At 46.7% G+C, this 13339-nt stretch overlaps 1 protein-coding gene across 3 annotated transcripts in view; it reads left to right on the top strand.

Annotated features, from left to right (window-relative positions):
- The window catches only part of CDYL (chromodomain Y like), a 158002-nt gene that overhangs the window by 71652 nt on the left and 73011 nt on the right, over nucleotides 1-13339 (top strand). The window lies entirely within an intron of this gene.

Below are 13339 nucleotides of genomic sequence, written 5' to 3'. Positions count from 1 at the left end.
GGTTTAACAGCTGTATCTCTAACTAAGGATCTCCTTGGATTTATATTAATTGGGCTTTGTCGAGCTTCTTGAATCTGTCAATAATTGCTTTTCATCATATTTGGAATGTTTTCAGCCATATTTCTTAAAGTATCCTTTTTTCTGCCTTCTCTCTCTTTATGTCCTCTTTATTATATATGTCCTCTTAATATTTTTTCTCTCTGTTCTTCAGTTTGGGTAAAGTCTATCAGTCTCTCGAAAATTTCACTGATTCTTCTCCCTTCCCAAATCTGCTGTTGAGTCCACCTAGTGAATTTTTTATTTCGCTTACTGTGTTTTTCACCTCTAGAATTTTTGTTCTATTTTGGTAGGGTCTATTTCTTTGTTATTTTTCCTATTTGAATAATTTTCATCATGTTTTCCTTGAATTCTTTAAACATGGAGTCTTTTTTTTTTTTTTAATCCAGTTTTTTTCAATGTATTTGTAAGGGTTGACCTGAAGTCTTTTTCTGCTAAATCCAAGCTATGAGTAAACTGAGAGACAGTTTTCATTGTTTTATTTCCTGAGTATGACTCATACTTTCCTGGTGTTTTATGTGTATTTCAGAATTTTAACTCCTTCCCTGAGTTTTTTGTTGTTGCTTTTGTTTTGCAAGTGTATGCGTGTTTTAAGTCACTTGCCTGGATGTAATCCAAGGAACCTTGTGGCCCTAGGTGTGTGGCCACGGATTGCTCTGCTCAGCTCCCTCCATCCCAGTTTTTACCTTGATTTTCGGCCTGACTTGCTAGAGGTCACTCCTGTGTCTGTGTAGTTTGTGAGTCAAGTTTTGGTCAGAGGTCATGGTCAGACACCTTGAGCCCATAAGGCTTCCACCCTCTGCACTGGGTTTGTGTTTCTGTTGCATTCAAAGCTCAGACAGCTTTCAGGGCTGCACTGGGTTTGCTCTGTGCTAGCCCCCTCGAGTGTCCACTGTATGTGGGGTGTGTGGAGCGGTCATCTCTCCCCTCAGTGGCTGTCTCATTTCCAGGCTCTCCCTATAAATTTCTGCCTGTTTCCTCCACTGTCAGTCACCACTGCTGGGACCTCAGCCTCTGGCTGGGAGAGCTGCAGCCCTTTCCCGGCATGGGCTTTCTGCCCTCTGCTTCAGATCGAGTCAGTCCCCTTGACGGCTAAACTGCAGGCTTTCCAGGCCAGCCCTGCAATGGTAGAGCCACCAGTGTGTCAGAGCCGTGGTGGGAGACAGCCTCAGGCAGCAAGATCACCAGCTTCCTCTCTCCTTACTCAGAATTCAGTGGGCTTTCATGAGTAAATGCTTGTCAATCTATCGGTTGCCTTTTGTCGGATTTCCGGGGCCCTGGAGTAGTTGTTCTTCAACTTTGCCAAGTTTTATAGTTGTTTTTTCAGTGGAAAGGATTTGTCAACCTCTTCTTTCCTCTCTTCCGGGTCTAATTTGGTCTAGTAAGATCATTAGACGTAATGGCTGAGCCCCCTTTAGGGCACCTGGCTTCTGGGGGCTGCTTCCGAGGCCTCCTCCAGTGTCACTCCTGCTCTTTGCAATCTCTGCTGGATTCTCCTGTTCGTCCCCTCTTCTAAATGTTTGTGTCTCTCAGGGCCCAGTCCCCAAACTCCTTCTCTTTATCCATACTTAACTCCCTTCATGATCTCATGGATTTAATCACTTATAATGCCTACAAATTCCAAATTTCTATCTTTAGCCCAAATTCCAGATGTGTGAGTCACATGGCCTCTTCCACGTCTCCTCTTAATGTGTTTAAAACTGAACTCTTGTATCTTCTCACATCCCAGTAAATGTCAACTCCATCTTTCCAGTTACTCAGGCCAAATATCTTGGTTAGCTTTCATTCTTCATTTTTCTCTCCTATCCTGCATTCAGTCCATCAGGAAATCTTATCAGCACCCCGTTAAAATAGACCCCAAATCCAGCCACTTCTCAGCATGTCTTCCACCTCCACCACCCTAGAGTCCAAGTCACACCTCCTCTTGCTGAGGTCGTCACAGTCGCCTGCCCGTTCTTAATTCCACAAAGTCGCTGGAGTTGTGATTCTGAAATGCAAAGCAGACACCATTCTTGTGCCCAGAGCCGTTGCCCGGCGTCCGTCTTACTGAGAGCAAACCCCGAATAAAGCTTGGCTACAGACACTCAGTTTAACTCTCCCCCTGCCCCCGGCCTCCTTGACCTCATCTTTTCCATTTTCCCCTGTCACCTCCACTCGAGGCATCCCCCCGCCGCCCCCCGCCGCCTGTCTCCTGTTCCTCTCGCACTCCAGGCTCACCCCTGCCCTCTGGGTTTGGATCAGCCGTGCGCTCTGGCTGGACGTCCTTCTGGGTGTCCTTGCTCAGCTCCTGACCAAGCTCTCTGCCGTTACCCTGTCCTCTTCCTGGGGTTTTTCTCTTCTTAGCAATTACATATATTTAATGTATTTCACATTTATTAATTTGACTCCTTTCACCTGAGTATAACTTCCAAAATAGAGGAAAGCAATACTGTTCTTGTTTCTTCCTATAACCTCAGAAAAAGCAGAAACCTGACGTGTCACAGGGACTTGGTCCGTATTGGTGGAGTTGGTGAGTGTGCTTAGTAGAACTGGGTTTTAGCATCCATCTGCTTCAGAGGGATTCTCAGGGTGCATCTTAGAGACCCTGAGGGTCTCGATCAGAGCTTCCTACCTGGCAGATCTCCGAGCTGGTTCGTCAGACTTAGAGTCTGCACATACTGACCCCACTTAGCACTTCCATGGCCGTCTCCATGTCGCCGGGGCTCTGTGTAGAAATCGCATTTGGCAGTGCCTCTCCGCCCTAAGCGTTCTCCCCGAGATGGCATCTGGAGGAAATAGAGAGGGGCGCTTTCCCACAAAGACTACTCTGCACCCCTGCTCCGGCTCCCACTGTCCCTAAGGTTCCTGTTTCCATGGAAGAAATGGGTTCCCGTTCCACCTCTGCGCTGCCCCCTAGCGTCCCTCCGTGGAGTTGGGACAGATGACGGTGGAGGATCACCTTCGTGGCCTCAATCCCGCATCTCCACGCAGGAGCTGAGATTTGATTTTCTGGCCAAAAGCAATTGTATCCTGGCTCCTAAATGATTTGTTTGCCATCGGTCTGAGTCTGGGCATTTGCGTGGGCTGTAGAACAGCCGCATTTCACCCCAGAGTGGGTGTTATTCCCCTGGTGGATGTACTCATTCCTGTTCGCAGAGCGCTTGGGGGGTTTTCCACACAAAGGTACTCTCTCCGTGAGTCAGCTTGTCATTCATGAGAAAGATTCTTCTCATCAAACGGCATCGGTGAAGTCTGTCACAAACGTCACTTTACTGAGTCCTTCGTGTGCGCCTGGTATGGTACATTCTTATTTAACTCAATTTTGGCGTGTCTTGGTATTTAGGTTTGGCTTTCTTTGTGGAACACTGAGGTTTAAAAGTGAATACTTTGGCCAAGTTTTTATAATTGTAGATATATGGAACCTTGCCTGTAGGACCGTAGCTTCTAACTTTGCTATTTTGTTATGAAAATAGAGCTAAAAAGAAAATTCTCAAAGTCAGAAATCCTAGTTTATTCTGTTCTCACTTCCTGAACAATTCCATCTTTGTCTCCATCCATTTAATAAAGCCAGACAGTAAAGCATTCTGACTCAGAACAGGAATTTATTATTTCTTCAAGCTCTCTATTTGGCATTTTTGGTTTGTGTTGTCAATGAAAAGTAACAAATGCTTTTTTCTGTTTTGAGGTATCTAAAGAAAAATATAGTTGTTATGAAATATGTTTTTATAGTTTTTCAGTTGTAGCAGCTGTGCAGGAAAAGTTCTGATTCACCCTTGTTTATACAATACACATACATAGATTTGACTGTTTGTGATCTGTCTGTCAAGTATGCAAGAAGCGAGTGGTTTCATTGGTACCAGATACCATCCTACTCTTATTCAGAACGAAATGCCAGAAATGTGACTTACTGGTAAAATTTCTAAGTGCCTTTTACCCTTTAAACAACTTGAATCCATTTTTACTTGTTTAAGTCATGTAAGAGAAAGTGGATGGATAGGGTGAGTGTTGGGACTTTTAGCAAACAGGATCCATTTAATGTGTATGCATATAGAATTTCTGATCACATATTGAGAAGGGAGGCAGTAACAATATATACAGTCTCCCTACCTTCCTGCATATATACCGAGAGGCATATCACCGCTCGAGTATCTGGCGGTCTCATGGAAGGAGGAAACGGGAATAACGATGGTGCCGTTCTGTGCATTTTTCATGGGGCAGATGGAAATCCACATTTGCTGATAACCTAAATCATAACATTTCTCTTTCGTTTTTGGTTAGAAAGTTCACTTCGCGTTTAACACTTTGGAAAACATGGCCATTGAAAATCTTTATCCTTTCATTTTACCAGCCTGCTTCAAGAATAAATTGATGAACATATAATAGGGCAGAATTCAGTCACTACTGAAGGTATTCAGAACTGATACTCTGTGCCTATGGTTACGCGTGTGAGGGGGAGCGAGGCTCTGAGCAGTGGAGCGGGTGCCTTCTCCAGGCTCCTGGATTTCTCCGCACCTGCTCTCCATTTGCACCTGCCACCGTCTTTGAGCATCCACTCGGTTATTTCCTTGAGTTTATTCCTCAGCTGAATTCTCGAATACAGAGTAAGAGTGTTTTAAACCTTTCGATGTTCTTTGTTGAATCGCTCTCCATAACATAACACAGCTCCCACCTTCAGTAGTCAGGCTGTTTGCTCATCCTCGTGAGCCTTCCAGATGGAAAGTGGTGTCTCCCTTTGGTGAGTTAAACCTTATTCATGGGGTGGTGGTGGCTTGTACTTTCTATCATGAATAGCTTACTCACAGTTCTTGCCCTGCTCTATTGTACCTTTAAAAGAGGTTTTAATGCGGTAAGACGAGTAGCCTCTTGGTCCATACTTTCCACAGCTTGTCAGTTTTACTTTGTGCTGGTCCTGTTTTTACATTTATCACACGTTCTCCGTGTTTCCATTCCAGCCCACCTCGCTCAGCTTTGGCACTCGGCTCCCCAGCACTGTGGCCAGGGGAACCGGTGGGTCGTGTGCTGCAGGGAGCTCGGCCCTCGGGGAGGACGCGGGTCTCTGAGGACCCAGCTCCGGTTTAGATGTCATCTGCCGGGAGCATCTCTTCATCCCCTGGTTCATTCCAGCCTCAGAGCTGCTTAGGAGTTTTTCTGTTGAGTTTGCTGAGTGAGGTGTGACTTACATACAGAAAGTGCATAGATGTTAAGTGTGCGGTAGTTTTGACAAATGTGTACACTGCTGTAACTACCATCTTGACAGAGATGGAGCATTTTCACCACTTCAGTCTCCTTGTGCCCACCCCATCCACAGACTCCCCGCGCTGATTGCTCACCACAGGTTGGTTTTGCCTCTGGTGGGCCCTCCAGCAAGTGGAGTCACGTAGTGTACGGGTCTGTGTCTCGTTTCACTGACTCAGCGCCATGATGGGACGTTCACTCGTGTGGCAGGGGTCAGTCCTGGTGCCGTCTTATTGTGGGCAGCAGTTCAGGGCGTGGGTATACTTCATCTTGTTCATCTGCTTTCCTGTTGATGGACACCTGGGCCGACTCAGTCTCTGACCGTTAGGATAAAGCTGCCGTGAACATTCTCGTACAGGTCTTTCTGTGGACGTTTGTTCCCGGTTCTCTTGGGTAAATACCTAGGAGTGGAATTGCTGAGGTAGGTGTACGTTTAAGGAACTGTCACACAATTTTCCATACTCGCCAGTGTTGACCTGAAGCAAATAGACGGCCAGGTTTTCTCCAGCAGAGATGGGTTTATTCGGGATCAGCAGAGAATTGCAATTCAGGGTCTCATACGAAGCAACCATGTGCAAGTCCCCCCACGGCAAGGGAAGGAGACGCTTTTATAGAGGGGACAGGGGAGCGGGCAGGCTTAGTAAACAGAGCCTGACTTTTCATTGGCTGAGTCCTGGCAGGAAAGAACGGGAGTCTTTCTTCTTCCTGTTGGGCTTGGCTGTTGTCACAGGGGTGAGAGCTCCCCCTGCTGGTCTTCTATTTAATTGGGGTTTCTGTTCAGTAATGTTTTACACCAGCATGTATGAGAGTTCCACTAGTCCTGCATCCTCGTCAGCATTTACTCTTGTTGTCTGAATTTTAGCCATTATAGTAAGTCTTAAAGTTAGGTAATATAAGCCCTCCAACTTCGTGCTTCTCTTTCAATGTTGTTTTGGCTATTCTAGATTCTTAACTTTGACATACAAAACCTTAGAGTTAATTTGTCAATTTATAAAAAAGAGCTTTGGGATTTTTGATTGGGATTCTGTTGCATCCATGTATCAATTTAGGAAGAATTGACAACTAAATAAAACTGAGCGCCGACTTATAAACATGGTGTTTCTTTCGGTTTATAGGTATTCTTTAATTTCTCTCAGCCATGTTTTGTCATTTTCAGCATAGATGTTTTAGACGTTTTGCTTAAATTTATTGCTAATATTTTGCTTTTTGATTATACTGTAAATGGAGATTTAAAATTTTCATTTTAATTATTTAATACTACTATTAATCCTGTGACTTTACTGAACTTGCTTACTTTTCCTAGTAGTTATTGTAGCTTCCTTTATTTCTGGGTTTTTTAAATCAAGAATAAATATTGACTTTTCCTCAACATTTTTTAATTATGGAAAATTTTAAACATCTAAGTCGAAAGGATTTTACAGTGAGCATTCATAGGCCCCCTGTAGATTCTTCCGTTTGTCATCCTGGCATCCATCCATCCATCCATCCATCCATCTCGCTTGTTGACACAGTTTATAGTAAGTGCCCACATCAGGACACTTCCCCCTAGTAAACTTCATTTAGCATGCAGTTCATTAGCTTGAATTCCATGTTTGTTTATACATCATTTGTTAATGATGTAACATTTTCTAACAATGCACTGCACAGGTCTTAAGTACTATACAGGTTGCCAACCTTAACAAAAGCATGTACCTTTGCAACCCAAAGGCTTATTGAGCTAGAAAGTTCACTGATGCCCCTCCCAGTTAATTCCCTACCAACCTTTGCTTTTGGGTTTTCTTTCAATAATAGTTCGGGGTGGGTTTTTTTTTTTTTGCTTGTTCAAGAATTTTCATTTAAATAGAATCATACAACGAGTAGTCTTTTGAGTAGGGCTTTTTCATTCAGTGTGATGTTTTGAGACTCACCCATGTGTTTGTACGTATCACCAGTTGACTTCTTGTTGAGATTACTATATGTACGTACTACAATTTGTCCAGTCGCTTTTCTAGTTTGGGTCCATGATGAACAGAGTTGCTGTAGATAGTTCTGTACAGGTCTGTTTGTAGATGTGTGTCTTCATTCCTTTTGGGTAAGTAATGAGGTTGGAATTGCTACATCATAGTATAGCTTTCTGTTTCGTTTTATGAAATGGTGTCAGACCTCTTACCAAAATGGCTGTACCGTTTGAAGATCCTACCAGCACTGCGTGAATATGCCAGTCGTACATCGCTGGTGTGTTTTCATTTTAGCCATTCTAATGGGTATGTAGTAGTATCTCATTGTGTATTTAGTTTGCATTTCCTTATGAGCAATGATGTTCATCACTTTTTAATGTGTGTACTGGACATTTGTCTATCTTCTTTTGGGAATGTATGCTTAAATCCTTTGCCCGCTTTTAAATTACATTTTGGTCCTTTCATTATTGAATTCTAGGAATTCTTTATCCGTCTTAGGGACCAGTCCTTGAAGATATTTTTTATGGGTATTATCTCCCAATCTGTAGCGTGTTTATACATTTTCTCGACATTGTTTTTTGATGAAGTCTCATTTATTAATTTTCTTTCTTTCATGGTTATTGCTTTTTGTGACCTAAAGAACCTTTGCCTGCCCCTAAGTCACAAAGATGATGTCCTGTGTTTTGCTGTGGAAGCTTCATATAAAAACTTTTATAATTGGGCCTAAAATACACCGTGAATTAATTTCTGTGTGTAAAGGTTGGGATAAGCGTTGTGGTTCACTTTTTTTACGTATGGATAGCCAGTATTCCAGCAGTATTTGTTGAAAAGGCAAGTGGATTGCTTTGGAAGCCTTTGTCACCAAAAACCACTCACTCACTCAATCACGTGGCCAGTTTAAGTGAGGGTCTACTTCTGGGCTCGCTGTCTCCTCTATTCCATTGATCCCCTTGTTCGTCCTGTGTAAGTACCACACTGTTGGGAGTCTCTTGGTTCTTGGGAGAGGGTCTTGAAGTACGGCTCTATGAGTCTTCCAGTCAGTTCTTCTTCGGGATTGCTCTGGGTTGCTCTTCAGGTTTGTTGCCTTTCCACGTAAACGCTCAGATCTCGGCAGTTTCCACATAAAATCGTGCTGGGATTATTATTGGGATTGTCTCGTATCTATAGATACATTTGGGAAATTCTCATTTTTAACAGTATTTACTCTGAATTCGTGAACATCGTTTTTTCCTTTAAGTTTTATCATATATAACTGACACACAGCACCATGTAAGTGTAGGGTGTACAGTGTAATGACTGGACTTAACATATGTTGCCAGATGATCACCGTAACGAGTTTGGTTCACGTCCATCATCTCATGCGATTAAAAGAGAAAAAGAGAGAGAAGTGTTTTTTTCCTTGTGATGAGAACTTTTAGGGTCTGCTTTCTTAGCAACTTCACATATACCATAGAGCAGCGTTCACTACAGTTGCCATGCTGTACATCGCCGGAACTTATTTTATAACTGGAAGTCTGTGCCCTTTGATCACCTTCATCCAGTTGCTCCTTCTCTCTCCCCCCGCTCCCCCACCTTGAACATCTTTCAGGGCTGTCCCAGGATGTTTGTTTAGAAGACAGCCATGGTTTCTCCTGCCAGAGGTCGGGGCAGGCGTGCTCACGGCCCATCATAAAAGACTGGCTTCCTGTCCTGTAACATCACCCATTGTGTGCGTGGGCCTCACCTGGCCGTCTGTGTCATCCTGTGGGGACTGGAGCGAGGACATGCTGGTCCTCTGGCTGCTGCAGCTGCTGAGGAACGGAGTCCTCTGTCTGCGATCAGGGGTCTTGCCTTTGCCACATCTATGAAACAGTGCAGACTCGCGTGGTAGCTTGCAGACGGGGTGAAATCACAGACACGTCACGGTTCTTGAGTTTCGCTTAGGATGATGGGAAACTGACAAGGATGTGGTTTTCTCAGAGGAGAGGATGAAAGCCTCACGGGTCGCTTGGTGAGATACGAGGAAAATCCGTGGAGATCAATGGCTCGCTGTGTTGACCAGCTCGTGGGCCTGGCAGTAAATGGTTCCCCGCTTTTGTGGCCTGACAACGGGGAGAAATGGAGATGGTTACAGACTGCCTGCTCACCACGCGGTCCTGTGTGGACTCAGCTGCCAGACACGGCCCCCTTGGTGGCCGACTCTTCTCTGGGCAGGAGGATGTGCTCACCAGTTTGGTGGCACGTGGCCCGGAGTTTCTCAGGGTGAAAGGAGGAAGGTCACAACCCCCGTGGGCAGGAGGCAGGCAGGTTGTTAGGACCTTGAGTGGTTCCCTTGGGAGATGAGTGGGGACTTGGTGCAGCAGGATAGGTGGCTCTAGCACTGACTGTCATGCCGACCTCGGGTCCAGTGGGAGGCGGCAGTAAAAGGCCCAGTGTTTTGGCAGTGGAGGCGGTCTGGGCTGCTCCCCAACGCTGGCACCAAGTGTTGCTTTCCCTGGTAGCACAGCAGGAGGCTGCCCAGGCTTTGAAGGGGTTGGGCGTTATTTTGGCGGCTCCCCTTCTGTGGGGCCTTCCTGTCTGTGATCTCCTCCCCACCCACTCCTGACTCCACCATCTGGCCCCTGAAGCCTCTAAGACTGTGCTTTCTGGGACTTCCCTGGCCGTCCAGTGGTTAGGACCCTGAGCCCTCACTGCCAGGGGCACGGGTTTGAGCCCTGTTGGGGGAACTAAGATCCTGCATGCCTTGCGGTGCAGCCAAAAAAAAAAGAGTGAGACTGTGCTTTCTGCCGAGTTCTGGGGATGTACGAGCCATTGGGGTCCCTTGTTTCAAGGGTCCAATCCCCTCGGTTCTGTGGGCTTTTGGTTTCCTTCCAATGTCGTCAGATAGTCATGTGTATATTCCTCTCTTTCTTCCAGTGGAACAATGTATCTGCCTGTGTTTTCAATAGTTAACAGCTGTTCTTAGTAGTTAAGGCAACCTTTCTTGTTCTTAATAGTTAACACACCTTTCACGTGACTGGTGAAACACCTGTCTTCCTCATCTGTTGCTTCAAAGGTCCACCAGAATTCTTTGACATAAGCAGGGTTTGTTTTTTTTTTTCTGCGGTACGCGGGCCTCTCACTGCTGTGGCCTCTCCCGTTGCGGAGCACAGGCTCCGGACGCGCAGGCTCAGCGGCCATGGCTCACGGGCCCAGCCGCTCCGCGGCATGTGGGATCTTCCCGGACCGGGGCACGAACCCGCATCCCCCGCATCGGCAGGCGGACTCTCAACCACTGCGTCATCAGGGAAGCCCGAGCAGGGTTTTATGTATCATGGTGATGCTCTGTTGTTCCAGGTTACCCAGGGATTGGTGTACGACTGAAACCTGAGAAAAGCCTTCAGCCTTGCTTCTGGTTGCAAAGTTATCCTGGAAGCCCACTGTTCTGGGAGGGATCACAGCGAGTATTAGCCACCAGCAGGGCCGCTGGCACGGTTACTGATGATGGTGCCGCTTTGGTCTTCTTGTAAGCGGATGTTTGCGTGCCTGATTTCTCAGGCTGCAGCAATAGCAGAGTTGCGTTCTTCCTTCTTTACTGAGCTCTTAAACCACGGTGGGTTTCTCCGTGGGTTTTTGTTCATAGGTTAGTGAACCTTCGTCCGTGCTCTTCTTTCTGTCTTGTGCAACCCCCAGGCCATCCCAGCACCTTCCTGGGCTCCGAGATTGTGGCATGTTCCGAGGTCAGTGGAGTGCGTTGGGTGTTCAGAATGACCCTTTTTGATTAATTTTACTGCTCTGGAAACCATCAGAGGACTTGGCTGTGTTCAGGAAAGCCTGGTTTTACTTCTTTCACGTTTGGGGTGTTTTAGATTGAGTTTTAGAAGGAAATCCTAAGAAAAAGAACTTTTGTCTGTAATTCTGTGCTTTTATGAAGAATTTGTTTTTTAAAATTCTTTACATCGAGATTCTGTAACTAGAAGTGGATACCCACGTATACTTTAAGAGACAGTTTGTCGGTACTAGTTTTCAGAACCAGTTACGGGGCGGCTCTCAAGAGGAAGGGACTGAAAACCCAAAGAAAGATCTCTTCATACGTTGTCTTGTGATCAGGTCTTCCTCCCTCATCACGGAAGAGCTCTGGAAATCCCTTGAGGCTTATATCCCAGTAAAATCATGTTGAATCCGGGTGATGTGCCTTTTTGTGGGAGATTAATTTAGCTACTCAGACTTGGGATGAACAGGACTTTAACGCTTTCAAAGGAGGGAGGACATTCGTCCTTGAAGGAGGGGTGTCCCAGCTTGGTGTGAAGTTGGTGTTAGGGGCCTGAACCTCCCACGCTGTGTGTCCCATGCCCGGTGTGGCTCTCGTAGACCCGCCACTTCGTGTTTGTGCCCCGTGTCGGCCACACGTGTTGTCAGCTTACAGCCACATCCCCGCGAGTTAGAGTAGCACGTGCGCCCCGAGTGCCCACTGCTCCTTCCCCGTCTACTGTGGGGTTGTGAGCTGGGACCTGCAGGCCAGCTGGAAGAATGGTTTCCACAGGTTTTAAATAGTTGAAGAAAATCACAAGTTCCCTATTTTAGGACACGTGAAAATGACAAAACCCTCACTTCAGCGCGTGTAAGTAGTCTCCGTGGCGCCTGTGGCTGCTCTCATGCCCAGTGGTGCAGTGGCGTGGTCGGGCCCCACGTGGCCCCTTCCAAGCCCCGGTCTCCTGTGCGTGCCTCGTCCCCACTCCTCTCAGTGTCCAAGCGGAGTGTGGCAGCCGAGTGCACACGTGGTGCAGCCCGTGGGGGGCTGGCCTGCAGGGCCGCCAGCCGTTCACGGGGGTCAGGGGAGGAGACCTGTCCTCCCTGACCAGAGCCCTGTGCAGCTTGAAGGAAACAGGCGAAAGGAAGATGGGCCGCCCTGGTCCAGCCTCCCTCATGCTGCTGGGGTGGAAGTTGATTTAGAAAGAAACTAAGTATTAAACAGCGTTGTTAGCTGTTAAGAGAGAATCTCTTTACCGCTTGTATCTAAAACTTTTAAGTTATTTCTGCCATGAAATTGATTGGCGTGGAATTTTCCAGAAACGTGTTTTAAATGGAAATACTCACACCCTTAAACGCAGCTCTTCACAAGCAGAGGAATGGGAGGAAATCACTTTGAAAGCTCCCCGCGCTGCAGCCTGGGCCACGAGGGCCCACCGTGCAGGCCTGACACCGCTGTGACGCGGGGTCTGCCTGGCGTGAGACCCGCCTTCTGCTGAAACCTGGCTTTCCTTCCCCTAATCCTTGTCGCCCAGAGGCAGTCACGTGCGTTTCACTTTAGGCTCTTCTGTAGTTCAGGGCTTTCGTTTTCTACACCCCAGGTAGGTATACTGGCGAGTTTGGGGGGTATTTCGACACTAGGGCAGATGCTGGGGTGTAGGGTGTTCCGCACTCCCGTCCAGCGTCTGCAGCTGTACTCGGCTTCTGCTACTTTGGCATGTTAGGGAACTAGGTGCACCGTTGTGTCAGCTGGCCTAACCTGTAGCTTTGCCAGAAGTTTGCTGAAGACCCTGATAACGGCCTAGAAGACCCTGTCTCCTTAGTTAAAGAGCTGCCTGCCATGTGGCCCAGGCCTCTGCGTACGAGGTACGAGGTACCTGCTGCCACCGGGGAAACAGGCTGGTGGTTTCTGTGTTGACTGGAGAGGCAGCCACAGGTTGTATTTCCCCAATAATTGAGGGACATTTTGTGAAACAGGTTCGTTCCCACGAGTCATAGACGCTCTCCCATCTACACTTAGGATGTCAATTAAGGCAGTGGAATTTGTCACGGTAATAACAGTACGTTTCATGCCAAGGTTGTGTAAATTCATAAATTTGATACAGGTTGTGTTGATCATCAGATTCAAAGACTGACAGCATCTTCCTTTAAAGATGTTGGTTCACACTAGTTAAAACCAAGTTTTAAAGGTACATGACCTGACCATTCTACACCATTTTATTACCAATAAAGCGTTAAGTCCTCTGCTGACCTTTTTCATTTTAACCGAGTGCTTCTAAGTGATGCTGTCAGTACCGACCCTGTTTCCTCGGTGCGTGGGCCGGTGCCACCCTCAGGGCTCGGCCTGGACCACAGCCGTGCTGTTTCTTGGGCGCCTGCTGTTGGTAACAGGATGACCAGGCAGAAGGCTGGAGATGCCCAGC

Source organism: Phocoena sinus, chromosome 11 (genome assembly GCF_008692025.1).
Source record: "Phocoena sinus isolate mPhoSin1 chromosome 11, mPhoSin1.pri, whole genome shotgun sequence".
Classification (NCBI taxonomy): Eukaryota; Metazoa; Chordata; class Mammalia; order Artiodactyla; family Phocoenidae; genus Phocoena; species Phocoena sinus.
Note: the sequence above shows the minus strand (reverse complement) of the source record. Positions and strands in the feature narration are given on the sequence as shown.